Genomic DNA, 23,725 nt, shown 5'->3' on the forward strand with positions numbered 1-23,725 from the left:
GGCTAACGGCTAACGGCGTCCCTACGCCCCTACGTCGCCCCGGTCAAAATGGTCGCGCAACGATTACGTCACATACAGAGCCCGGTAACTTTACAGGAACCTTCCTCCTCCTACTCCGCTCTCAGTGGAGACACGGCGGTTGAGAGGGCCGAGTGAGAGGACGTTCCTGTAGTAGTTCCTGCCCCCCAAATAGTACCAGGAACTTCTTCAGTGGAAACGGGCCTATATTCATAGGTTTGGGGGTTCCTACCTTATAATTTGACCCACAGGAGTGCTTTCTGAATTAGTGCCCCTACTGGTGGATGGCAGGTTCCTACATTGGGTCGGGAACCCACAGATACCAGGAGAGTGACCCACAAAAAAGGTGATTTTGGGGTCATATTTTGTCTTAACTTTTTTCCAGGTTCAGTTTGGGTGAGAAAAAGAGCCCAAAGGTTGGATCGCTGGTGTTGAGTGATAAATATATTAGAGTTAAGTGAGAATAATAATCATTTATTTTATTGTGTTAACATTTTAATCCTCTGACTGCCAACTTTGTGTGTTGGCTTTGTCTACTGCACCAGCTAAAATATGAGAGCTGCTTCAATTAGGTGCGGCACAAACAGACACGCAACTGTAAAGCTGTGGTATTACGAGAATAAGATAAAACCATTCATTTAAATTCTGTTTCCTGAATTGTCTTTATTTTAAAATACAATATCTGAGTTTCACATGTATAGAATGGTCCCAAAGTGATCACTTTAAACATGCTGCCTATCCGAATTACATTTGAACAAGGCATGGTTATTGTAGGATTTGTGGATTTGGGTCGGGCTGTGGATCTTTTGCCAACAAGTTGGTTCAGGTTGAACAACTAATTGATCATATGCGTGGGAGGCCAGGCGGATGTGGTATTGCACATCGCAGTTCCGGAGGGGGTCTTGAAAATTAGACCCATGCAAGACTCTGGTGGAGGACAGAATAGCTCATATATGACCTTTACAGGTCGCAGTTTTAAACACGTGGTTAATGTTGTAAAACAGTCATGGTTTAGAGAAAACATCATAGTTGGGCTTAAAATAAGTGTTTCTTCCAAATATAACTTGACATATCTCATGTGACATACTTCAACATACAACTTCAAGTTGTTAAAATAACTCAAGGTTGACTTTTGGTTTCACACAGGAACTGTGTTTGTTTGACACATCCACCTAAGTAGATTTTGACACCTTAATGTCAGGAATACTCAACGTGCTTTGCCCAGGGGTCACTTTTGCAAAATGACGTTAATGTCATATTGTTAAAATGACAATAATAAACAAACATTAGTCATGAATATTTAAATAATTACCCTGGACCTCTGTAAGGGGTCCTCACCTGGCAATTTTTTTTAAATAAGCAAGCTCCCATTTTGATGCTTTCTTATGCATTCTCGCCCCCTATATAAATTCAAAGTACCAAAAAAAAAAAAAAAAAAAGATTCACAATAAAAATAAATGGATTTACTAGGGAATTAGAAACCCTATTGCGGGCCAGATTTGGCCCACAGGCCATAAGTTGACTATCACTGACATATGTTGTTGTATTTTGAAAGAGGACAGTGTCAGAGATATCTGCCTGACCTTAATGACCCTTCTGAATTCTGTTTGACTTGTTTGTACGTGTTGGTGCACACAGATTTCGTAGTTTCCTGCTTGTACATGTGTGAAGTCATACTTTGTGGTCACTCAGTATGCATAGTTTGGTTTATTCATTGTGATGTGTAAAGGATGGTTCAGCTTATTGTGGTTTACCCATCAACCCGTAAAGTGTAGCACCAGACCAATTATCAGCCAACTTTTTTTTTTTGAGTAAATCCCAAAATGCAAAACTGGAGCTTTTCCCATCCCCTGCATGTCATCAGAGGGTTTCGCTCTGTAGCTTTAGTTTAAAGAGGAGCCGAGTTTTGACAGGCTCGACATCTAGTTTGGAAATCTGTGACGACAGATGGCAAAAAGTCAACAGTTGGCAGCTCTTTGTGTTTTTACAGTTTACTGTCATCTCTTATTAACACCCGCTAATATTTAGTTTGTCATGTATTAGTAATCTGAATGCAGCATCAGGACTTACAGAAATGGCCTGAGGGAAAGTGTGTGTGTGTGAGACTTCATAGCTGTCCACCACAGACACAGCTGGTTGTATTGAGCAGCTCCACTTCTTCAGTGTCTAGTTTGACTGACAGCAATTATAGAAGAAGAAGAGAAACACGTCTTCTTCACTTCCTGGAAACACATTTTCTCAGCCTTTTTTCATTTTAAACACTTTTGTAATCAAGTGTCTCCACCAGACTGTTATGTAGAGCACCACGCGTCCAGGCCCAGCGCCCCATTGTGTCATAGTCTGCCTATGTTTACAGTATATCTGGACTTCTCTTAATAACTACAACAACCATCATAGAGATTTGGTAGTATTAAGAAAATGCAGATGTGGACCAGCTAATGAGGACCAGATCTATATGTTACATACTGGTCCCAGTTTTAATGTTTGAGTAAATTTGATAACACTTCAAACTTAATTTGTAGTACACATGGACAAAGGTTTTATTTGTCCCATCAATGAGAGATCCTTGGTTTTCCATTTTCGAATATTGGTTATCGGCAAGATATCTCCAGTTCATATTTGAAATGTTTAAACTATTGCCACTGGTCCTGCCTGCAAGAGTTTGTACTTAATGTTAGGTGAAAAAAAAGAACATATTTTTTAAATAGTTGTAAGCAGGAATGTTGTTGAGTTTTAACTAAACTCAGTATCTTTTATTTAGAGAATTGTCAAGCACTATAATGTCAACACTTAAAGTTACACTCTCAAAGATCCCAGTTTCTTTTCTTTGACTGTACAGATGGCGAAAAGTGATAATTCCAGGTGTGTTTTGGGATTGTACCTCCCAGAGATCCAAACAGTGTCACCTGTGTGACCTTGCTCTTTTCTTTGTTCAACCATCGTAAGACTACATCAAAAACATGTGAGGTGATGAGTGAGTCTGTTGCATTAATTCTGCCTGTACTCTTTGGTGAACCAATCGATGCTGGGTGATGGAAACGCATCACTAACTGTGCGGCGCTTGTGAGTTTCCCAGTGAATGTCGCCACAGACACCCAGTTCATAATACTGCGAATGGAAGAGCTTTCGTCAGTGGGCCATGAGCTTAATCACCATTGTGTGACCTATCAGGCAATAGATAACCAGCAAACATTGGTTGGACAGTGACGCTCTGTCCGTGTCTACAAATGTTGCTAGTTGCACGCCAAAAATAGCAATGCAGTTATGAGGTGGACGGTCAGATGGTGGCTTTGTTTGCACGTCCAATAATCGTCCACTAGCTCACCTGACAGGGCACACGCCCCATGTGGAATGTTTGATTCGTGGTTTTGATTCGGCCCTTTGCTGCATGTCGTTCCCCCTCTCCCCCTCCCCCTTTAATGGTATAGCTGTCCTATCAAATACAGGCAAAAGGCCACAAAAAGTGTCTTTGAATAAATAAACTTCAAGATTATAACTTTAAGGTTAAAGCCAGTAGTATGAAAGGATATATTTTGTGTGAGTATAGATTTAACTATCCGACATGTAGCAACAGTTTTCTCCTCACAGTCGTACAGTGCAAATCAGAAGATTTCCTGCTTTCTTGTAGCACTGTGAGTGACAGACATAAAATCACTGTTGAAAGTAACGTGACCGATAACTTGATTTGGGGGTGTTTGCAGTGCGGGCACAGAGGAGCAAAGTGTCTGCCAGCAGCCTCAGGGACTGTTAGCGTGTGTGCTGTTGTCTGTCATTCTGTTTGTCTCTATCTTTCAACAAAACACTCCACGGAACAATCTCGTGTTTTCTCCTCCATGAAATAATGTTCCATAATAAAAAAAAGACCCCTTTGAAGTTTGGGGGGCAAAAGCTCGACTTGTGTAATAACCCGCTCGAAACTTTGTGTCCTCATGCCTGGCTGTGTGAACTCTTTTACGGGGGTGAATACTTGAACTTGACTTGGGGACACAAAGACTTCATGAAAATAAAAAGACACATAAAACTCATGGAGCGCGGCTCTTCTACTTCATAATGTGTAATAAATACTCTGGAATGATTCTTTCTGATCATTGGAAATCCAGCAAGCTTTGATTTAATGCCTCCATGAAATACGAATGGGATAACAATGCTCTCCAGCTTGCCCTCTGCGCCGCTTTCTTCTCTTTCTTCCACGTTTTCTTTTTTCCTCATAATCTGAGGACTTTTCATGTGTCCTCGAGGCTCATTTGGAAAGCTTCATGTCCAATCAGTTGCTGATGAAATGTGAATCCACTGTGACATTTTCTCTAATCAGCTCTCTCCGAGCCTCCCCGTTGCCTTCGTACAAATTATGCAAATCACAGCGTAATAACCTGACCAATTAGAATCAAACTAAAACTCCTTACTCATTCCTGCTGCTTTTTTTGTTTCCCTCTTGAGGGGAGGAGGAGGAGGACACAGCCGGTGTATTGTGTTGCCAATATTCAAATTAGTTGTTCTCCTCTACATCTGCTGAGTGGAGTCTCTGACCTTCATGTCTTCTCTTGGCTGAAAACGGGATGGTGTTGAATACAGACAGGCAGGTATGCTCATTTAGGGTGGACATATACGTGCATACACCCATGGCAACATGCATACACATACAAATAACACTACAGACTTGCACATGCTGGATACTGTAAGTTGGCTGTTCTGGCTGAGATTCAGCTCTGATACAAAAGATTTTTACTGTTTACCTCTGAGCACAAAGTCATCTGGGATTTAACGGGCGAAACCTTCATTTCATTTTTATTTCGTAATCTAAAGCAAAGGTCAGGGAACTGTCTGTCTCTTCAAGGTCTGGTTTGTTTCAGAAGCATTACAGCACTGGGTTTGGTTTTGTGCTTTAAATCCAAGGCTCAGAGGTCCTGGATGCGACAGGAATTCTGTTATCTAGATGGAGCATTGGACCTATGATGATTTAGTAAACATAGTATTAGACCACAGATGTATTTTACTAAAAAATGATAACAAAAAAATAATTACAGGCAAGATGGCTACCTAGCAGCAGACAGCAGTAGGCCGCTGTTGGAGACTAACAAACAACAAATGCGGGTATTTTTTAACTACCTGTTGGGACATTAACAGCTGTTTTTGTTGCGACAAAACCGGGTATTTTTTATTGACATGACAGAACATTTCCAGTTGTGTTTATTGCGACAAATCAGTATTTTTGTAATGACACATTCAGACATTTCCAGCCATGTTTGTTGTGGAAAAACCAGGCGTTTTTAACTGCACACTGGGACATTTCCAGCTCTGATTGTTGCAACAAAGCCAGGTATTTTTTAATGTGTGTTGGGGTACTTCCACCCATGTTTGTTGCAAGAAAACCAGGTATTTTTTAAAGACACATCGGGACATTTCCAGCCATGTTTGTTGCGACAACATCGGGTATTTTTTAACAACACACTGGGACATTTCCAGCCATGTCTGTTGCGACAACATCGGGTATTTTTTAACAACACATCGGGACATTTCCAGCCATGTCTGTTGCGACAACATCGGGTATTTTTTAACAACACACTGGGACATTTCCAGCCATGTCTGTTGCGACAACATCGGGTAGTTTTTAACAACACACTGGGACATTTCCAGCCATGTCTGTTGCGACATCGGGTATTTTTTAACAACACCATGTCTGTTGCGACATCGGGTATTTTTTAACAACACACTGGGACATTTCCAGCCATCTTGGGGCGGCAGTAGCTCAGTCCATAGGGACTTGGGTTGGGAACCGGAGGGTTGCCTGTTCGAGTCCCCGTCCGGACCAAAAAAATATGGAGTGTGGACTGGTGGCTGGAGAGGGGCCAGTTCACCTCCTGGGCACTGCCGAGGTGCCCTTGAGCAAGGCACCGAACCCCCCAACTGCCCAGGGCGCCCCACCAAGGGCAGCCCCCTCACTCTGACATCTCTCCACTTTGTGCATGTATAGGTCCTGTTTGTGCATGTGTGTGTCTTTTGGACCTGTGTGTAATTGACAAGCAAGAGTGAAAACATTGAATTTCCCCTCAGGGGGATTAATAAAGTAAATAAACTTATCTTCGTTATGACAAAACCGGGTATTTTTTTGAACAACACATTGGGACATTTCCATCTCTGATTGTTGCGACAAAGCCAGGTATTTTTTAATGTGTGTTGGGGCATTTCCACCCATGTTTGTTGCAATTCAACCAGGTATTTTTTTACGACACATTTGGACATTTCCAGCCATGTTTGTTGTGACAACTTTGGGTATTTTTTTAATGACACATTGGGTCATTTCCAGCGGTGTTTGTAGCGACAAAACCAGGTGTTTCTGTAACAACACATTGGGACATTTCCAGCTGTGTTTGTTGCAACAAAACCTGGTGTTTTTGACGACACACTGGGACATTTCCAGCTGTGTTTGTTGCCACGAAACCTGATGTATTTGACAGCACACTGGGACATTTGCAGCCATGTTTGTTGCAACAAAACCAGGTATTTTTTAATGTGTGTTGCAGCATTTCTAGACATGTTTGTTGCAACAAAACTGGGCATTTGTTTAATGACACTTCACGTTTCCAACTGTGTATGTGACAAAACAGGGTATTTTGTAACAGTAGGTTGGAACATTTCCAGTTGTGTTTGTTGCACCAAATCCAGGTATTTTTTAAAGAACAGTCATTTTTGTCGTGATAAAAAAAATTTTTTTAGACAATATATTTCGAGCTGAGTTTGTTGTGACTAAACCAGGTTTTTTTTAAGCCAAAACATGATGTTTTTCTAACCCTAAGTGGATCTTGTGCCTAAACCTAACCACACGTTAACCTCAATGTTGTTACAACATAAAATTAAAAATTTGAACATAAATAAATGTTAAGTTTCAACATGTTTGCTATGTATATAAATGTACAAATGTAACGTATGTCGTCTGCAGAAACATATATTTATATTGGCAATTGGGTTGCATAGATCATTTGTATTACCTTTTAATTGTGTTTATATTACTGTATCAGTATTTCACTTTCCTCCCTAACTACCATCACTTTGGGAGTATTAGTTCCATCAGAATGCTGTGCACGTCCATTAAAAACCCACACTCAAGTACTTGAATGCTGCAACTAATTATCTGTTGATTGTAAAAGCAAAAACCAAATAAATACTGCAGCTGTGAGTATGCTTTGCATAATCCATTCCTTGTGGAATCGCACACAACATTAGCTACTTTGGAAAACACAGTATGCTGAGTTAATTCAGGGGAAAGGAGAAAATGTATCCTCTCCATTACCGAAGTGATGGAGGAGTAACATGCCTCATTTAGAAGACTCATTTGAGGCTTTGGAGGAACGAGTGAAGAATAGGGAAAGCCACAACAAAATGCATTACTCTGCAGAAAGGCAGATTGTAATATGAAAGCAACATGTCGGGCAGAACAGGACAAATGAGCTGTGTAATATGTTAAGATGAGCAATAATAGGTAATAAAAATGAAATACCAAAGTCTTTTTCGTGTTTCTGGAAGTAAACAACAGAAGGCATCAGTCTGCACACTGGCCCAAACAGTCTGGTGTGCAACACTAATCTGTCACAGGACGGACACAACTGATGAAAATCAGACACCTGATGTGTGACAGCTGCACATAAAGAAAGTCCATCACCATTTCTCAGAGCCCAATCAATCCAAACACCACTGGAAAAGTATATTTAGCTCAAAGGGCCAAGCGGGAAGTAAATATTTTTACTGGATTTTTCCATTTAATGATATGCAGCAGATGTGGAACGAGATGGAGGCGAGAGGCATGGGAATCACTTTACTGACTGACTGTGTCACTGCCAATATGAAACCAGTCAGAGACAATAGAAGACTTTCAAGTTAGCATTAAAGAGGTTAAAGGTTAAATATGTTTTACTGGGGCTCTTGTATGTACGAACCCAAGACCCTTCATCCCCAAATAACTGGGTTTTACAACAAAAAGCCTACAGTTGTTTTTGTCAAATCTGGGCCTTTGATTGTATGGTTTGGCACAGGGGACCAAGGATTTGTTATGCATTACAGACAGTATGCTAAACTCTCATTTTTCTACTCTGATGAAATCTGGACAAATTGTGGGCTTTTCTCGGGACCAGTTGGCTCGGGCAGGGTATGCATGTGCACGCATTTGTTCCTGTGTGGAAGCATGCATGTGCGTGTGAATGAATCAAAATAAGGTCCCTGAATCTCCCCTCCGGCCGTCACTAAAAGTTGTCAGTCATCTCCTCGTTTAATTCCAAAAAGATGAGCACTCACATGCTAAAGCTACGCCCACCTCGCCACAGGATTTGGCACCGAATCTGAAGCCCATCGGTCTGCCCCTCGGCCCAAAATATGGAACCAGGGTGCCCGGCACACAAAGCATATTTACCAAATGAAAAGTGGCGCCACATTAGTTTTACACATATTCTGTTTGATTCAACAAAGCATTAAATCCACAAAAATAAGCCGTATCAGATAGCAAATGGAAAGCATGAGTGTTTGAGTTAGTGTGTGTGTGTGTGTGTGTGTGTGTGTGTGTGTGTGTGTGTGTTGGTACCCCTCGGAGGATGAAGTGAGATGTTGTGCTGTACTTGGCTGTGGGGTGTTTCATTTCAGCCCCGCACAATACCATAAAGTATTCATTTTAAGGAGTCATTTAATCCAATACACAGAGCTGCGATCTCACTTTATTGAAGAAAGAGAAAATCGATCTCTAATGCAAAACAGCTTTCTGCAGCAGCCCTATCTGGTGGAGTGATCAAATATTCCTGTTATTTAATAATAAAAAAGCCAGGTAAAACTGTGCTGAAATATAGTGGAATTGTCTCACCTCATGGTATAACAAGATAAAAAAAAATTAGGTTTGACAGGGTTTTCACAGATCCTTAAAAAGGCCTTAATTGGTAATTTTATTAATTGTTTTTTTTTCTGATGATGTATTTAAAATCTCTAAATAACGTAATTAACATCTACTTCTAAAAAATAATCTCCTGAATGCCTCTCACATTAACATCATGCAGATCAGGATAGTGGAACCTCACATTTTGTTTCTGTCCGGCATGCTCAGAGCAGAGAATCTACTGCACCCTGGATAACATGGGGAAGTACAAATTCAACAAATATTGTCTATTTAACCAAGATTTCGTGGCATGGCTGAAACCTGTACGAGGCAATGCACACAAGGCTCTGTGTATTTCGTGCAAAAACCTTTTCAAACTTGGCACAATGGGAATCAAAGCAGTGGAATCCCACATACAGAGTGAGAAGAGCCCACCAACAAATGCCATGTATTTCCCAATAACCACACATTAACCACAATGTTGTCACAACATAAACTGAATTTTTAGATGAAAATAAATGTAAAGTTTCAACATGTGTGCTGCATATAAAATGTACAAATGTAACTTATCTGTGGTTTGCAGAAACATACATTTATTCTTAAAATGTCTCAAATCAATTATTAAAAAGTCTTAAAAATGCTCAAACATGGGAAGTAGGATTTTATGAATTGTATTTTCTTTTATAAATTATTTACTGAATGCCTCTCACATTAACGTCATACAGATCAGGATAGTGGAACCAACAACATACATTTTCTTTCTGTCCGGGATGCTTAAAGCAGATGATTCACTGCTAGCTAGCTGTCACTGTGCCCTGAACGACATGGGGAAGTGAAAATTCAACAAAAATTGTCTATTAACCAAGATGTCGTGACATGGCTGAAACCTGTATGAGACAATGCACATGAGATGTGTTGTATTTTGTGCAAAAACTTTTTCAAACTCGGCATGATGGGTATCACGGCAGTGGAATCCCACATGCTGAGTGAGAAAGAAAGCCATCAACAAATGCCATGTATTTTCCAAAAAGTCATGTTTTATGTTACAATAAACATTAGGACAAAACTGTCCCTAACCCTGAGCAATTGTGGTCGATTCATGGTTTTTTTTTCTTCAAGTTTGGCTTTGTAAATTTGGTCTTAAATTGAATACTGAGTGGCAATAAAAACAGTCTTTGACAGTCTTAAATCTGACTTGCCCCAAGCTGCAGGAACCTTTTTTGACTTTGAGACTAAATCTCTTGTTTAAATGATCTTTGTCTTTTGCAGCGTGGAAAAAAAACATCCAAACCAGGAACACCAGTTCAGTCTGGGCTACTCAAGCCTCCTCCAGTGCCAGCACTTGGACTCTGTGGGAACCTGCAGGTCCAAGGGTGAAAATGAGGCGGAGAAAATGAAGGGGCCACTTTGCCACGTCGTCCCCAGAAGACATGCGACCCATACACAGTATGTTACTCTGATTATCTTTGGATTTTACAGGACACAACAGTGGTGATCAAAGGCACATATTGAATATAAGTAAGGTTTGTCTTTACGCCCTCTCTTTGCATTTCCCGTCACTCTTCTCTTCACATTAAATGAGAAATATCTGATAACAAATCTCCGAACGAAACACTTCACTGACCAGTTCACATGGCCTCAGATCTCAGGTTGTGAAATACTTTTCAGGAGGCGATAGAAAGCGAGAACAGGATGGTGTTGACAGATTTATTTGCACAGGATGGATGTTATAGGCTCCTTCTGCACTGCATTCTGTTATGGTACCTGCAACGTGGCCTTTGGTTTCCACCTGCCATCCACAGTAGGACGCCCCCACCTGGCCACCCGGTGTCTTCACTGACAGGTGAAGACAAAGATCCTGCAGAGAGTGAGGCTCTGCATGTGGCATCAGGTTTAACAAGCTGTCACCAGGCTTTAGGGGATGGAGAAATGATGGCGAGTTTGGATGTGCATGTACGTGTGCCCGAACGAACTGTACACCCGAGCATATGTACACGTGTGTGTGAGTGTGTGGGACACTGCAGAAACACAGGAGGCGCCTGGAACTGTTTCCAGTTAAAAGCAGAAGCCCCCACAACAAAGGCCCTGGCCGGGGGAGTCGTAACGAGGAGAATATCATTTTTCTTTGGCCTCTGTGATCTGCCATTCTTACGTTTCACTTTCAAAGCTCTGCTTGCTGGCAGAAGTCCTCAGCTCCGCATCTCTGATGGAAAGAAGGAACGCTGCCCTCCGCCTCTCCTCTCCTCACCTCTTTTCCCTTCTTCCAAAAAAAAGACAGAAATGAGGAAAAATTCCCCACATGCCCGTCTTACTTGCCACGGCTGATAAAAGAAGCATGGATGTGTTGGAAGCTGTACTTCTCTGTCAGTCCAGCTCTAAGGAGATCCTGCAGTAATCCCCCGACAGGCCATTTAAGGCCTGTGGCTTCCTGGTTAAGATCTCTTTAGGAATCCCAGGGCGGAAAATGGCACAACTTCTCATCCTTCATGGCCTGCCAGCAATTACTGGAGATGCAATGGAGCAAGGTGGATGTAGTGGAACTGCTGAGGGGAAGATCGTAGTTGCCCTGGGGTGTCTCAACCTTTAAAGAAATATATAGATGTGTAAGAAAACAATACATACAGTACAGCATGCTCAGGTAAATTTTGGCCAAGACTCACCTGAAAACTCTATTTCAGTCTAAAGATGCCATCCTGTTGAATTAAGGTTTAACAACATGTTTTTAAATGGGATAAAAGTGGAACTCTGATCTGTCAATGACCCTGAGGTACACTGTTTCATGCAGATAATTTCACACTTATATTTGCTACAATTATAAATAATAGAGATGATTGAGGAGAAGAAATGTTTGGGCACTCTAGCGTTCTACGACACAATCTTTAAATGGAGGATTTCGTAACTCTTACACTTATTTTCCCCTAAGTCAACAGGAAATTGGCCAGACGCCACTCCTTACCCACAAAATCCCCTCATACTGCCTTTAAAAAATTCACAAATCATCACTGCTTTACCACATTGAAAGGTCTAATCAATGCACTTGTCAACAAGCCAATCATCCTAACTTGACCCACGATTTTTGTTAAACCTTTTATTTCACCACATACACAGAAATCAAAGCAGAATGTCCTGCACTAATACGGCTTCAATGTGCCTCTGAGCACAGCACTTAACCTCTGACCTGTCTCTAGTAGTCCTTACCTGACAGCAACATGGGAACAGAGTGTGAGAGTGACTGTAAAAAATAACCACAGTATGAAACATTCATTTAAAAATGTGTTTTTATAGTTTTTCTCTAAATGCTTAAACACTAACATGGATTCTTGAAGCACTGTCTCTGAAACTATTACCACTTGTAGCCAGTGCGTTTCATATTGTGGCAAACTGAGTGCACGTTCTCTGCTTTACTCTGTTTGTAATTTATAACATGCTTTTGCAAAACTGTAAACACAACTCAGTGCTTTACACTCAGTTTGCATTTTAATAACACACTTCTAGCAAAACTGTAAACAATTTTCTCCACAATGCTACACTGCTTTGCCAGTGACCTTTCCACACTGACACGTGTTGCCTGGCTCAAGACAACATCGCATGTGATGTGGCGTTTTATGGCCGGGCCCACACAGAAGACGAGAATTAGCCTTTTTTTCTGTTGGATTTAGATACCTGTATGTATGTGTATTTACTACATGTATGATAACTTTATATCAGACTGCTAATGTTATAGCCTGCACACAGAAAACACAAAGGGTTTTTCATTTGTACTATCAGTGCATAGTTGTTGCTTTTTGTGCATATTAAAATTATGGTTTTTGTGTCCTGTACTGACACAAAAACACATTTTTGAAGAGTTTTGCAAATATTGTTTGCTTTTGCAAGAGATGTTTAATGTTCTGCTGGTTTGGTGGAAGGTTTTGTGGTTAGTGGGCAGAGGTTTGTAAAAATAACCCCCAGTTTCAAAGACTAAGCAATCACAAAAAAACTAACTACATGAGTCAGGGGATGTGATGGATTTGTCCACATATTGCTGAAATTATTATGGCTTCAAAATACACGTGAAATACTAACATCACAGTAACTACATCACAACTCTTATCTAAAAACAGCCATGCCTATAACATATGCATTAATCAGTATGAATATGACTTCTAAGAAGGATTTTACTATCTTTCCACCTCGTTGTTTTGGTTTTACAGTCCACAGATTTACTGATAGGTTCACTCTCATCCTTGTCACCAGTCGCCAGAAAAAATGCTGGCATTGTATATTTCTCTGAACAACATGTTGAATCTTCTTTAATTTCAACAATAATGTGTTTAATGTGTGGTCATGTTTTGGCTTATAATACCCAGTTTGGGTGGCTCTATTTCAGTTACAAATGCAGCTATGTTGCAGTAAAATGCAACTGCTTTTCATGACACTGTCCCTGGCTAAAACCTCCCCCCATTTGGTGACAAAAGAGCCCCTGGAAATGCAGCGATGACACTAAAAAGCCATCAGTTTTGTTGTTTGTTGGTCTCTAACAGTGTTCTGCAGCCTGGCTCGACCATCCCTTCCACCTTCCAATGACAAACTCAGCTCATGTACTACGTCACCTTAAAAATGTTGATATGATCTGCATGAAATATACAAATGTAAAGTATTTTTGGTTTTCAGAAACATACAATGCCAGAGTTTTTCCTCTGTCCACTGGGCTGCTCATCGACCCTGTCTCTAGCTGCAGCAGGAAGCTGTTTTCAGTTGTTCTCAGAGCCAGATATTTCCCACAGGAGTAGGATGAGATCAAAACCAAACTAAAAGTAGGGTTCATATTTCACTTTATTTTATCATGTGGCCATAAACACGACTCAAAAAGAGTGCTGATGTTGCTCAAGGTCGGCTAGACACATGGATTGATAACAGTTTGCTAACGTGTTTGCCATAACAATTTTACAGGGGGATAATATATCAACAATGTATGTGTTGTGTTTAACGTTTGCTTCACTGCCCCCAAGTGTTCAAAACATCAGCTATTGCAGGTTTAAGTTGAAATAGTTTGTCAGCACATGATTTATCCTGTGAACTGATGTACAATTAGGGCCTTATCTTTACCATCAGGCTGCCTTGTTGCAGTGGCCCATATTCTACGGGCCATTGAGTTTTCCTTAAAGTGATGAGCGTGCCTCTCATGTGCTGAGCAGATCTGTGATTTTGACTTGATGCCCGCGGTGTGGCGGGGGGGATATTATTCATTGAGCTGGTATTTATGGGCGGAAGGAAAGCGGCTTTGATAGAGCCTCTCTTGAGCGTTCTCCAAGATGAGATGTACTCATGTCCTCGACCTCTTGACTCTTCCCCTCTTCATCTCTCTTTATTTCCCATCAAACAATACAGCAAACCCTTGAAGCTCGATGTATGTGCATGTGTGTGTGAGAAGAGAGGGAAAGATCTGAAAGGCTCTGCTCTATTAAAATGTTAAAAGGCTAAAACTCCAGTTGAACTTCCTTGTAAAAAATATTATTGGACAGATAGGATTAGAAGACATCCAAGAGGTGTAAAGTGGATGTTTACTCAAAGGGAATCTCTGATCAACTCAGAGTGCAGAAAGCGCACAGCACCCTGATATCATTTAGGTTAGATCTTAATTTCAAATCATATGCATGCTTCCTTAACTGTCACGTTCTGTAGGACAGCGTTTTGAAGTCAGAGCTTTGAAAACGATTCAGCCATGTGTTGCTGTTGTTTTGTTATTGTTGTAAGTGCTGAAATCCATCTCACATATGTATGCCACATAGGAGCCAGACAAAGGGCCGAGCGCTGCCTGTGTGCCAGTTGTTGTTTGAGTTACGGAGCTGACTCCACAGGGTTCCTCCTCGCTGGGAGCCCGTCCAGCCTCGGAGGCTTCGGGGGAAGTACCGAAGCTTTCATGCTGTTTTAACTACAGATGTAGCCATCATACATAGTTCCACATTTTACTGCTCTAGCAGCGTGTTGCAAGAAATTACCTCCAAACTGTGGCACTGCCCCCAAGTGGAAGTGTTTGGGAACCTTGCTGTCCTCCAAGTCATTAGAGGAACTGATATGGACAACAGATGACACTTTGAAATACAGTGAGTCGCAGCAAACATCAGAGGTCAATAGACTTTTTTCACAGAAGACCACAAGTGAAACAAATTTCAAATGGCTCAGTTCCATTAAATGTTCCAGTAACCAATGCCAGTGAGCCAGCATGCAAAATACAGGGGTCGAGGTATCACCGAAATGGAATGTACTCATTATTAATTTTATTAATTACACCTGTGCTGTCCTGCTATGATATGCCAAAATGTCCGCTGTGAAAGTCTTATATCAGATACACTTACATGTAGTACATAGCGTATACTATCTACTTCCTTGCATAGTATTCAGATTTTGACAGGGTAGTGTCACGAACCATTTTTGGGTCCATGTCATTGGTTCGACAGCCCATAGGTTCGACATCCCATTAGTCCGACTGTCTGCGGTGCTGAACGGCTCGTGGCGGGCGTATGGTGCACCGCGACTGGCTTGAGGCGGAGCAGGCTCACGGCTTATGTGTTTGTCACTTTCTTTTTCATTTTAACCCACACCATGATCTTTTCCTGACCCTAACCAAGTGGTTTTTGTGCCTAAACCTAACCAGACCTTAACCACAGGGCATCATGATGATTTCGGGAACGGACTTCGGAACAATGAGTTTAATATGGTCGGAACAATGGGATGTCGAACCAATGGGCTGTCGAACCAATGGGCAGTTCCCCCATTTTTAGCCATAGAGCACTTACCAAAAATATCCATTGCAAAATTCGACAGCTTTTCTTCTTCTGCTCAGCAAATTGCAACCAAACATAACCCATGTCCACTGGTCATATAGCTAATACCACAACACATGTAGCGTCAATGCCTGATGGTAAAATGTGCCACTGTTAGCTAGCTAGCAAGCTAACGTTGGCATTCGTGCCATTGTTCGACGTACCAAACTATTACAAAACTAACCCAATGAACAGTCTGATGGTTTCCATCTAAGTTTGGTAGTGGGAAAAAAATAAAGGTGTATAACTTTACAAGGCTTTACCTTTCACCGTGGTAGTCGCCTCCTCTGCCACCATTTTACCACGTTTAAAATATGTTTGTGGTCCAGTCCCTTCCGCTACGTAGGCAACATGGTGAGCATTAACAAGCTACTAAGTTGGCCTTTAGTTAAGATAATGAGGGATTTCATTTTAAAACGAAGTCAGCTTGCTAATTAAATGGCATTTGAATAATAATAATAACCTTTCTATCACCGACTGTCTTGTAGTTTTTTGGGGGGAATTATGCTTATTTTATTTTATTTCTGAGAGAGAGATTAGACGATTGATCTTGCAGACCAGTCACCTGAATACAATGTTGGCATTGTACGTTTCTGCAAACCGCAGTTCTCCTACATTTGTACATTTCATATGAATTATATCAATGTTTCTAAAGTGAAGTAGTATATGAGCTGATGTTGTCATCAGGAGGTGGAGGGGATGTTGGATGACATGACACCTAGGTGAGACGCCTGCCAAGCCAGACATGTATAGCTGCAGACACACTCCATTTGTAGCGTACATGACACGCCCCTGCAAACTGTGCCCACTACTATTACAAGACAAACCCACCAAGATGATAGTTATCTGAACCCTGCCACAATGGGACGAACAGGGCCAAACGTAGCAATAATCCGCATTAAAAAAACAAGATGTAACCCTTACCATTACCCTTACCCTTACCTTAACTACTTCTCTTTTAACCTAATACGTAATAGTTAGCTAAGCGCTAACTTAGCCTGACTTTTTTCGGGGTTTCCGCTTCCAGAGCTAAGGGGGCTGATGGTGGACTGATGTGTAGGTATGGTGGGTGAGTCACTTAGCTAACAGGCAGGTTACATAGCTGCTCCTGCTGCAGTTATACCTATTTGTGCCAAACATAGACTGTATGTAAAGATGGACAACCTGTCCCCACTTCCCCCCATTATGTGTTAGTGAAGTCGAAATACCCCGGATACGGCTGATGCCATCTTGCGCTTGTGATGTCATTCGGAGACAGAGTCTGCGCAGTAGCAATCTCCACCCAAACAACTGTCCAACCAATTGTGAGCAGCACCATTGAACGGCACACACAGTTGTCAATTATTGCGCCAAATCCCCAATCTATAGCAATAGAGAACTACTTTAAACCAAACTTATCAAAAAAAACAAACATCAGGGTGATAAGAACCATGGTATATGACAGAAACCATCTTTAAGAAAATTTCTTCGATGGCGTGATGACTTATACTGCAGCCAGCCACCAGGAGGTGATTGGTGCCAATCTGCAGACCACAGTTTGACACCAACAAATGACAAAACTGGTTCTTTTTTAAGCAAGCCATTACTGCGTCTCAGCTGCTTTTTAGCCATCAAACGTGGGTGTTTTTTAGCATTGCTGTGCTTTCACTGGGGATTGTGCTCCGAAAAGTGTCAGAATTATTTTTTTGCTGAGACGTTGCTGTGTGTCCAGCCGGGATAGAGACACAAAAACCAGGTAGTTTAAGCCAAAACACTATCTTTTCCCAACAATAACCAATTGGTTTTGTGCCTAAACATAAAGACATGTCAACCACAGTGTTGTTAAAATGCAAAGAAACAAAGTTTTAACATATCTGCCACATAAAAACATACAAATGTGATGCATTCAAGGTTCGAAGAAATGTAAAACACCAGCGTTTATTCTGCTGATTGGGTTGGCATTCAATCTCATGTCTAAGTACATAAATGAACTGTGATGTGGTTAGTTTAGCTTAGCATCAAGACTGGAACAGGGAAAAACAGTTAACATGGCTCTGTCCAAAGTAATAAGCAAGCAAACAAAAACAAACACAAGTTTTTTCCTTCGCCCAGCACTTGTGTGCAGCTTCTCCAGCCTCAGTGGGGGTTGCCAGTTGGTGAGCACAGGGGTTTTGTTGTGGTTGCTGTATAGGCACAATTGTACCAAACCTGGCAACCTTAGTGCAACAACAGAATTTAGAGAAATTGTCTGCACGTAACTCCCCAGGAAATGACATTTTTTTCATATCTGTTTGTGTACAGATTTAACAAACATGGTATGATGTTGGACAAACAGCAAAGATGTTGAACCTTTATCTGTCCCCCGTGGATACTGAACAAATATCCCTCTTTAAAACCTTTGAACACAAAAGCAAACCAGGTGGTACTGCAGGCTCTACAACAATGCTAAATAGCTGCATATATGAATATAATTTGTAGGAGATAAAGCTGCTTTACAGGCTTATAGCTGAGTTTATGAGCAAGCCATCTGATGTTATTCCATATATTTTCTCACATCTTCTCTTTATCCGTTTTGGTATCTCAGATTGAGGTTTTTATGGCTAAGCTCACAGAAGTGTCAGACGCCGCCGCAAAAAAAAATCTCACATCTCGACTTTTCTGTACTGTTGTTCTGAAATACTCTCGCTCTCTGTTTCTCACTCACCCAGACACACCAGTGTGCATACATCTGTACAGCAGGTTGAGTATCAGGGCGCTCTGCTACATGTGCAACATCAATCTGCCTTAGAAGTCTGCTCCACATGATGTATCGGCTGGTGTTAATGTGTGTGTGGGAGAGTGTGTGTGTGAATAATATTAAGTGAGTGTTGGTGTGTGTGAGTAATAGAGAACAGGGAGTGTGTAAATGGTGATATGATGCAAATTGTACCAGATTACGGTGCTGTGATTAAGCAAATTAGGCTATAAAGAACCAGAACCTGTTAATATGCTATGGTCTGAATGATTTTATGTTTGTCACTGTTTCTGCCAAAAAGAAAGAATTTGACATAATCTGTATGAAAGTGATTAAATGACTGATCTTCTCATCACAGTACACTTATCTCAAACAATATATTATCAGTTTTAACAAGGGGTCTTAAACATTACTCAGGACAAGGACCCCTAAGGTCAAAGAGAGACAGAGCCATGTATTGTATAAAACTGAGCTGCACTTGAGTAGCTGCTTGGTCAGCAGCAGTAGTAGCATGGCTAGGTGCAGCATGATACGCAGCCAGTCACCGTTATTGTTTGACAGCACCTGGCGCCGTCAAGGGGAAACAAAAACGAAAGTTAAGGCAGCTAAAGTCAGAGTGGGGTGGGTGGGAGGGGTGGTGGATTGGTCCAGCAACTACTGTTGCTTCCCGTGCATGTGTTGGCAGAACATAACCATGTGCATTTGTTGTTGAGGAGAAAAAAAGGAAAACGTCAATTTGCGGTGTTGTACTGACGTGGTGCTTTTATTTTGAAAGAGACTGTATGTAAACGGTACATTTCCTGTGAAAATAGAAGTGTATTTTGAAAGAAGACAATGCATGTAACAGGCTGAAGTTGATACAGTGTCCCAGAACATCAACAACCAACACACCCAGGGTACCTTTCACGTCGTATGTGGATGTGGAAAATCCACGACCAAATGTCGATATGTGACGAGGTCGGAGTGAGAATGTGTTGCCAAACTATAATTTGGTAGACCCACTGCAGTAACTCTAAGACCCCCTGTTGAAGACCGAGGTATCAATGATCCACTTTCCTCTGAATTCACTAAAATATTACTGTACACTTATGTTTCGAGTTCATTTAAAATTAATTTGAAATACAGGCCTCTCATCCTCATGCAAACTGAGTTTTAGGTCACAGAGATTTTTTAAAAGTAGAACATGAGCCTGAAACAGAAACAACACTGGTAGAGTATCTTTTAGTTTACATTATGTTGTATGTTTACAGCTGTATGGGGCGTCGGTGGCTTAGTGGTAGAGCAGGCGCCCCATGTACAAGGCTGTTGCCACAGCGGCCCGGGTTTGACTCCAGCCTGTGGCCCTTTCCTGCATGTCACTCCCCCTCTCTCTCCCCCTTTCACACTTGTCTGTTCTGTCGATTAAATGCCCCAAAAAATATCTTAAAAAACAAAACAAAAAAACAGCTGTATATATATAGACAGGGCCTTAAAAAGAGAGATTCAGTGTCAGGAAAAGCATGTTTACAGCTGTCTGTGAAGACACTCATATTCTTCAACATTAGGTGCTGGTTGAACTTTTTCTTTGTTAAAAACAAATGCAAACTTTATGAGATCCTTTCTCATATCATCAAGCAGTCTAGTAAAATAGCAAACATCACCCAGTCCTGTACTCTCTGATCTTTACTCTGAGTCAGTTCAACTAAAAATCCTCCTCATCATGCAGGACCCCTCACACCCCCGTCCACTCCAACATTAAATCCTTAATTCCAACTCCCATTAATATTATGAACAGTTGATTAAATACACACCAACCCTATGTCTTCTTACATTTGATTTCTTGTGTATTACTTTATATGTGCTGTGTGTATTTATTAATTATTTTTTAATCAGCACAGGTTGTAAACAAAAGAGTTTAATCATAATGGGCTGAGTCTGTATAACCATAATTCATACAGTCAGAAATAGTACGGACTTGGTCAGCACATCAGTATCTGACATTTGCACGTCATTAGAGAAGCTGTATATCCTGGTCTTTGCACAAATCAGCGTATAATGCAGACCAGGAGTGAGGTCAATCCCGACTCATTTACACTGCTAAAGAGGGATAACCACCGTGAGAATCCTGGTTCCTCCTGGAGGAGAGAAAATAACACTACGCCTTGTCCCTGGTCCCCGGGGTCTGGCCTCCACAGTGAAGTGAGAAGAGAGAGTAAACGCACCTCACTCTCAGAGGGAGCTCCGGGAAGGAGGGGGGAGGAGGCCCAGCCCCGGGCGGTCTGCTGCCAGCCGAGGTGAGGGATTGTAGGGGAAAGGAGACATGGCAGCCTCACTTCCTCTTGGCTCGACGGTGGAAGCCAAATTAGAGAAAAAGAAGGAGAGAGCGTAGTCTTTGCCCCGTCTGTCATATTCCTCTCATCTCTCACTCTGTTTGTCTTTTTTATCTCTCTATCTCTTCAACCCCACCATCAGCCCCACCCCTCCTCCTCCTCCTCCTCCTCCATCCTCCCTCCCGCTCCGTCTACTGGTTTCCAGTGTATAAATATAATCCAGATGATGGCTAACCACAGGTCATTGGAGAGCAGAGGGAGACAACCAGAAATCACCAGGCCTGATAATCAGTGTGTGTCTTGATTACGTTGGCCAGTTTGGGTTGGTGTTCGTGAAGTAGCTCTCTTTGGTTGGTGCTGCTGACAGCTTGAACTTCTGCACTGACTTGTGGAGTCGTGGACAGTATCCAGGATTTTGTTTTCTCCACTTTCTCTATTTTTGTTTCTTTGTATCAGAGGCTTTTTCTCTCTTTTGGCGCAATCACACTTTTGAAATTCTTCCTCCATCTTGACTCCTGGCCCTCTTGGACCATTACCACTGATTCGGCTCAGTTTGTCTTAATTCCTTGAATATATGTCTTTTCCCTTTGTTGTTGTACATTGTTTCTTTATCAAGTTTGCATCTCTTTTGGTAAGTCATAAATAATTCTTGATTTATTTTTGATGCAATTGGAGCTACTCACGATAGATTTTTGAATACTGGTATCAGTATCAGAAAATGATCTCTCAAGGGATATTTTTATTTCTTTTTACAGTTTTGGTAAGAATCCCTCAAATAAATACATAACCCGCAAAATTACCCTTTGGATTTCAATGACTCGCCACATATTGCATTAATTTTGTCTCACATACCACCACAATGAATGCAGAATTCAAAAAAGGTGAACAACCTTCATTTGAAGTAAACATGGTCGGCATTTAACAGCGCAAAACTATATCCAAACATCCTTTTAAAATTCTCACACAACATGTGCAGTATAATAGAAGTCTTATTTGTCCAGTCGTGTGCTCAGTACTTCCCAGAGACATGTATTTTTGCTAAAACAATACAATATAAAACCTTATAGTGCGCCCTGAGTGTGCTGAGGCATGTGCCTGCATTTTAACGAAGCAAAATGAGCAGGGAGATCTGGGCGCTGGCAAATTGAAGGGACGTTTAACGTAGTTCATTTACACATACAATCCACATTGCTATAGGGTTGAGTTGTGATACTTGGATGACACAAGTATCCAGTACAGGTAATGTAATTTTAATGAATACAAGTATCATTCGAGTAAAATGTGAAAAGCCATGAACTGATGAGGGATGAGGGTGATGAGGGAAGATCCTTGTTGTGTTCAGTCTCTTACTCTTGTGATCAGAAATGAAGCTCATTTCTGAGACTGTTCTGTAGGTTGTTTTCTAATAAATAATGAATATAGCAACTTCTAATCAACCTGCCAATTTCAGGTTTAAAAACAACTACTAGTTATGGCCAAACCACGTCCGGTTTAAGCTGCGCCGACTTCTGGATGCAAAGAATTAAGCAGGTTGAACAGATACAGACACAGATACAGAAAATGGTGTGCTTGTTCATCCCTCGCTGAGCTCCACAAGCCGAGTGTCATCCAGATCCATTATGTTGGAGAGAGGGCAGACATCTCTACAGCTGATAACTCAAACCAAATCTAGATTGATAAGTTACACTACAGGTCAGAGGAAAATATACATTTTTGATTTTTGGGTTAACTGTCACTTTAAGCATGCTTCACATAGACTACATGCTAGTTTTAGTTCAATTAATTTCACTTTGATTCACTTTAATGGCCTCATATAGTAGCTAAGTTGTTAGTGAAAAAAATATAACACCTAAAATCTATCATCATCACACAGTAACAATATAAACTACAGAATACACTTGATATTCCTGTTAATATCTGACAACATATTAAAACTATACGAAACAGTTTCAGCTCGTGCATGCTGCTCAGCATTTGCATTTAACCTTTTTCAAATAAACCAGAAACATCGTTTCTAGTGTGGAAAAGTTTTCACAAAGTCGATGAAACCACAGTTGTATTGTAGTAATCATCAAGAGAAAGTGTGTCAGATCAGGAAGTTACACTTTCCCCCATTATAACGTGAAGTTTTCTTCCTCTGTCAGCAGTCGGTGTTTCCTTCTTCCTCTCAGTCTGGATCTCTTTCACTTACATCTACAGCAACTTCACACAGTGCTGTGTTTCTCTCTTATCTCTTATCTCCTGTCTTCAGCCTCTGCAGTGTGTGTGTGTGTGTGTGTGATGCTGACAGTTCGCCTCTCTCGTCTCCAGCTCTTGATGACCGGTCCTTCCTGGTGCTGACACACACATCTGGATGACGGCTTTGAGGTCTGCAGTTTTCATCAGAAATCAACACAAGCCATCAAGTTACATTATACTTTAGGCCGTTTTAGCCGAGACAACCTGTTGAGACTCTGGCCCTTTTTTTTTTTTTACTGATGGTGCTAAATGTGTTGCTAAACCGGGAGCTGATTACAGTAACGGCTAATTTCACAGTGTCATGTTGATGAGAGACATGACATCTGGTTAAGACAACAGCAAACAAACTGGAGGCAAAAGTAAAAAATAAAATGAAGCTCAAAAATGGTAATCATGTTCAATCAAGGAAAAGTTTCATGGCCGAATGGAGACTTATTTTTGTCTACTTCATTCAGTAATTTATTGACCATAATCTAATTTACATTTTTACTAAATTGTCTTTGAAACAAAAATTCTAAAGTGCTGTTACATTTTTCCCTCTGTCTTTCTTTATTTATTTCCGCATCTTGTCAACATCAGTTTCCAACAATAGGGCAGTAAGCGTGTCACAGGGCCGCTCCACCAACACATGCAACAGTTTTCCAGGGCGACTGTTAGCTGCAGTAGAAGTGCATGTTTCAGATCAAGGACCCGATTTGTGGCTTAGTGGCACTTTGAACATAGTTAAATATACAAAGTAGAAAACACTTGAAAATGGCTTTGTAATTTCCATCACAAACATTTGTTCAAA

General features: G+C 41.1%; 1 protein-coding gene across 2 annotated transcripts in view; it reads left to right on the plus strand.

Annotated features, from left to right (window-relative positions):
- wars2 (tryptophanyl tRNA synthetase 2, mitochondrial) overlaps window positions 1–23,725 on the plus strand; it is a 105,382-nt gene that overhangs the window by 11,965 nt on the left and 69,692 nt on the right. For both annotated transcript variants that reach the window (XM_050049222.1, XM_050049221.1), the window contains one exon: window positions 10,139–10,315. The gene's annotated coding sequence lies outside the window, so the exon portion shown is untranslated. The remainder of the gene's footprint in view (window positions 1–10,138; window positions 10,316–23,725) is intronic.

This window comes from Epinephelus moara, chromosome 7 (genome assembly GCF_006386435.1).
Source record: "Epinephelus moara isolate mb chromosome 7, YSFRI_EMoa_1.0, whole genome shotgun sequence".
Classification (NCBI taxonomy): Eukaryota; Metazoa; Chordata; class Actinopteri; order Perciformes; family Serranidae; genus Epinephelus; species Epinephelus moara.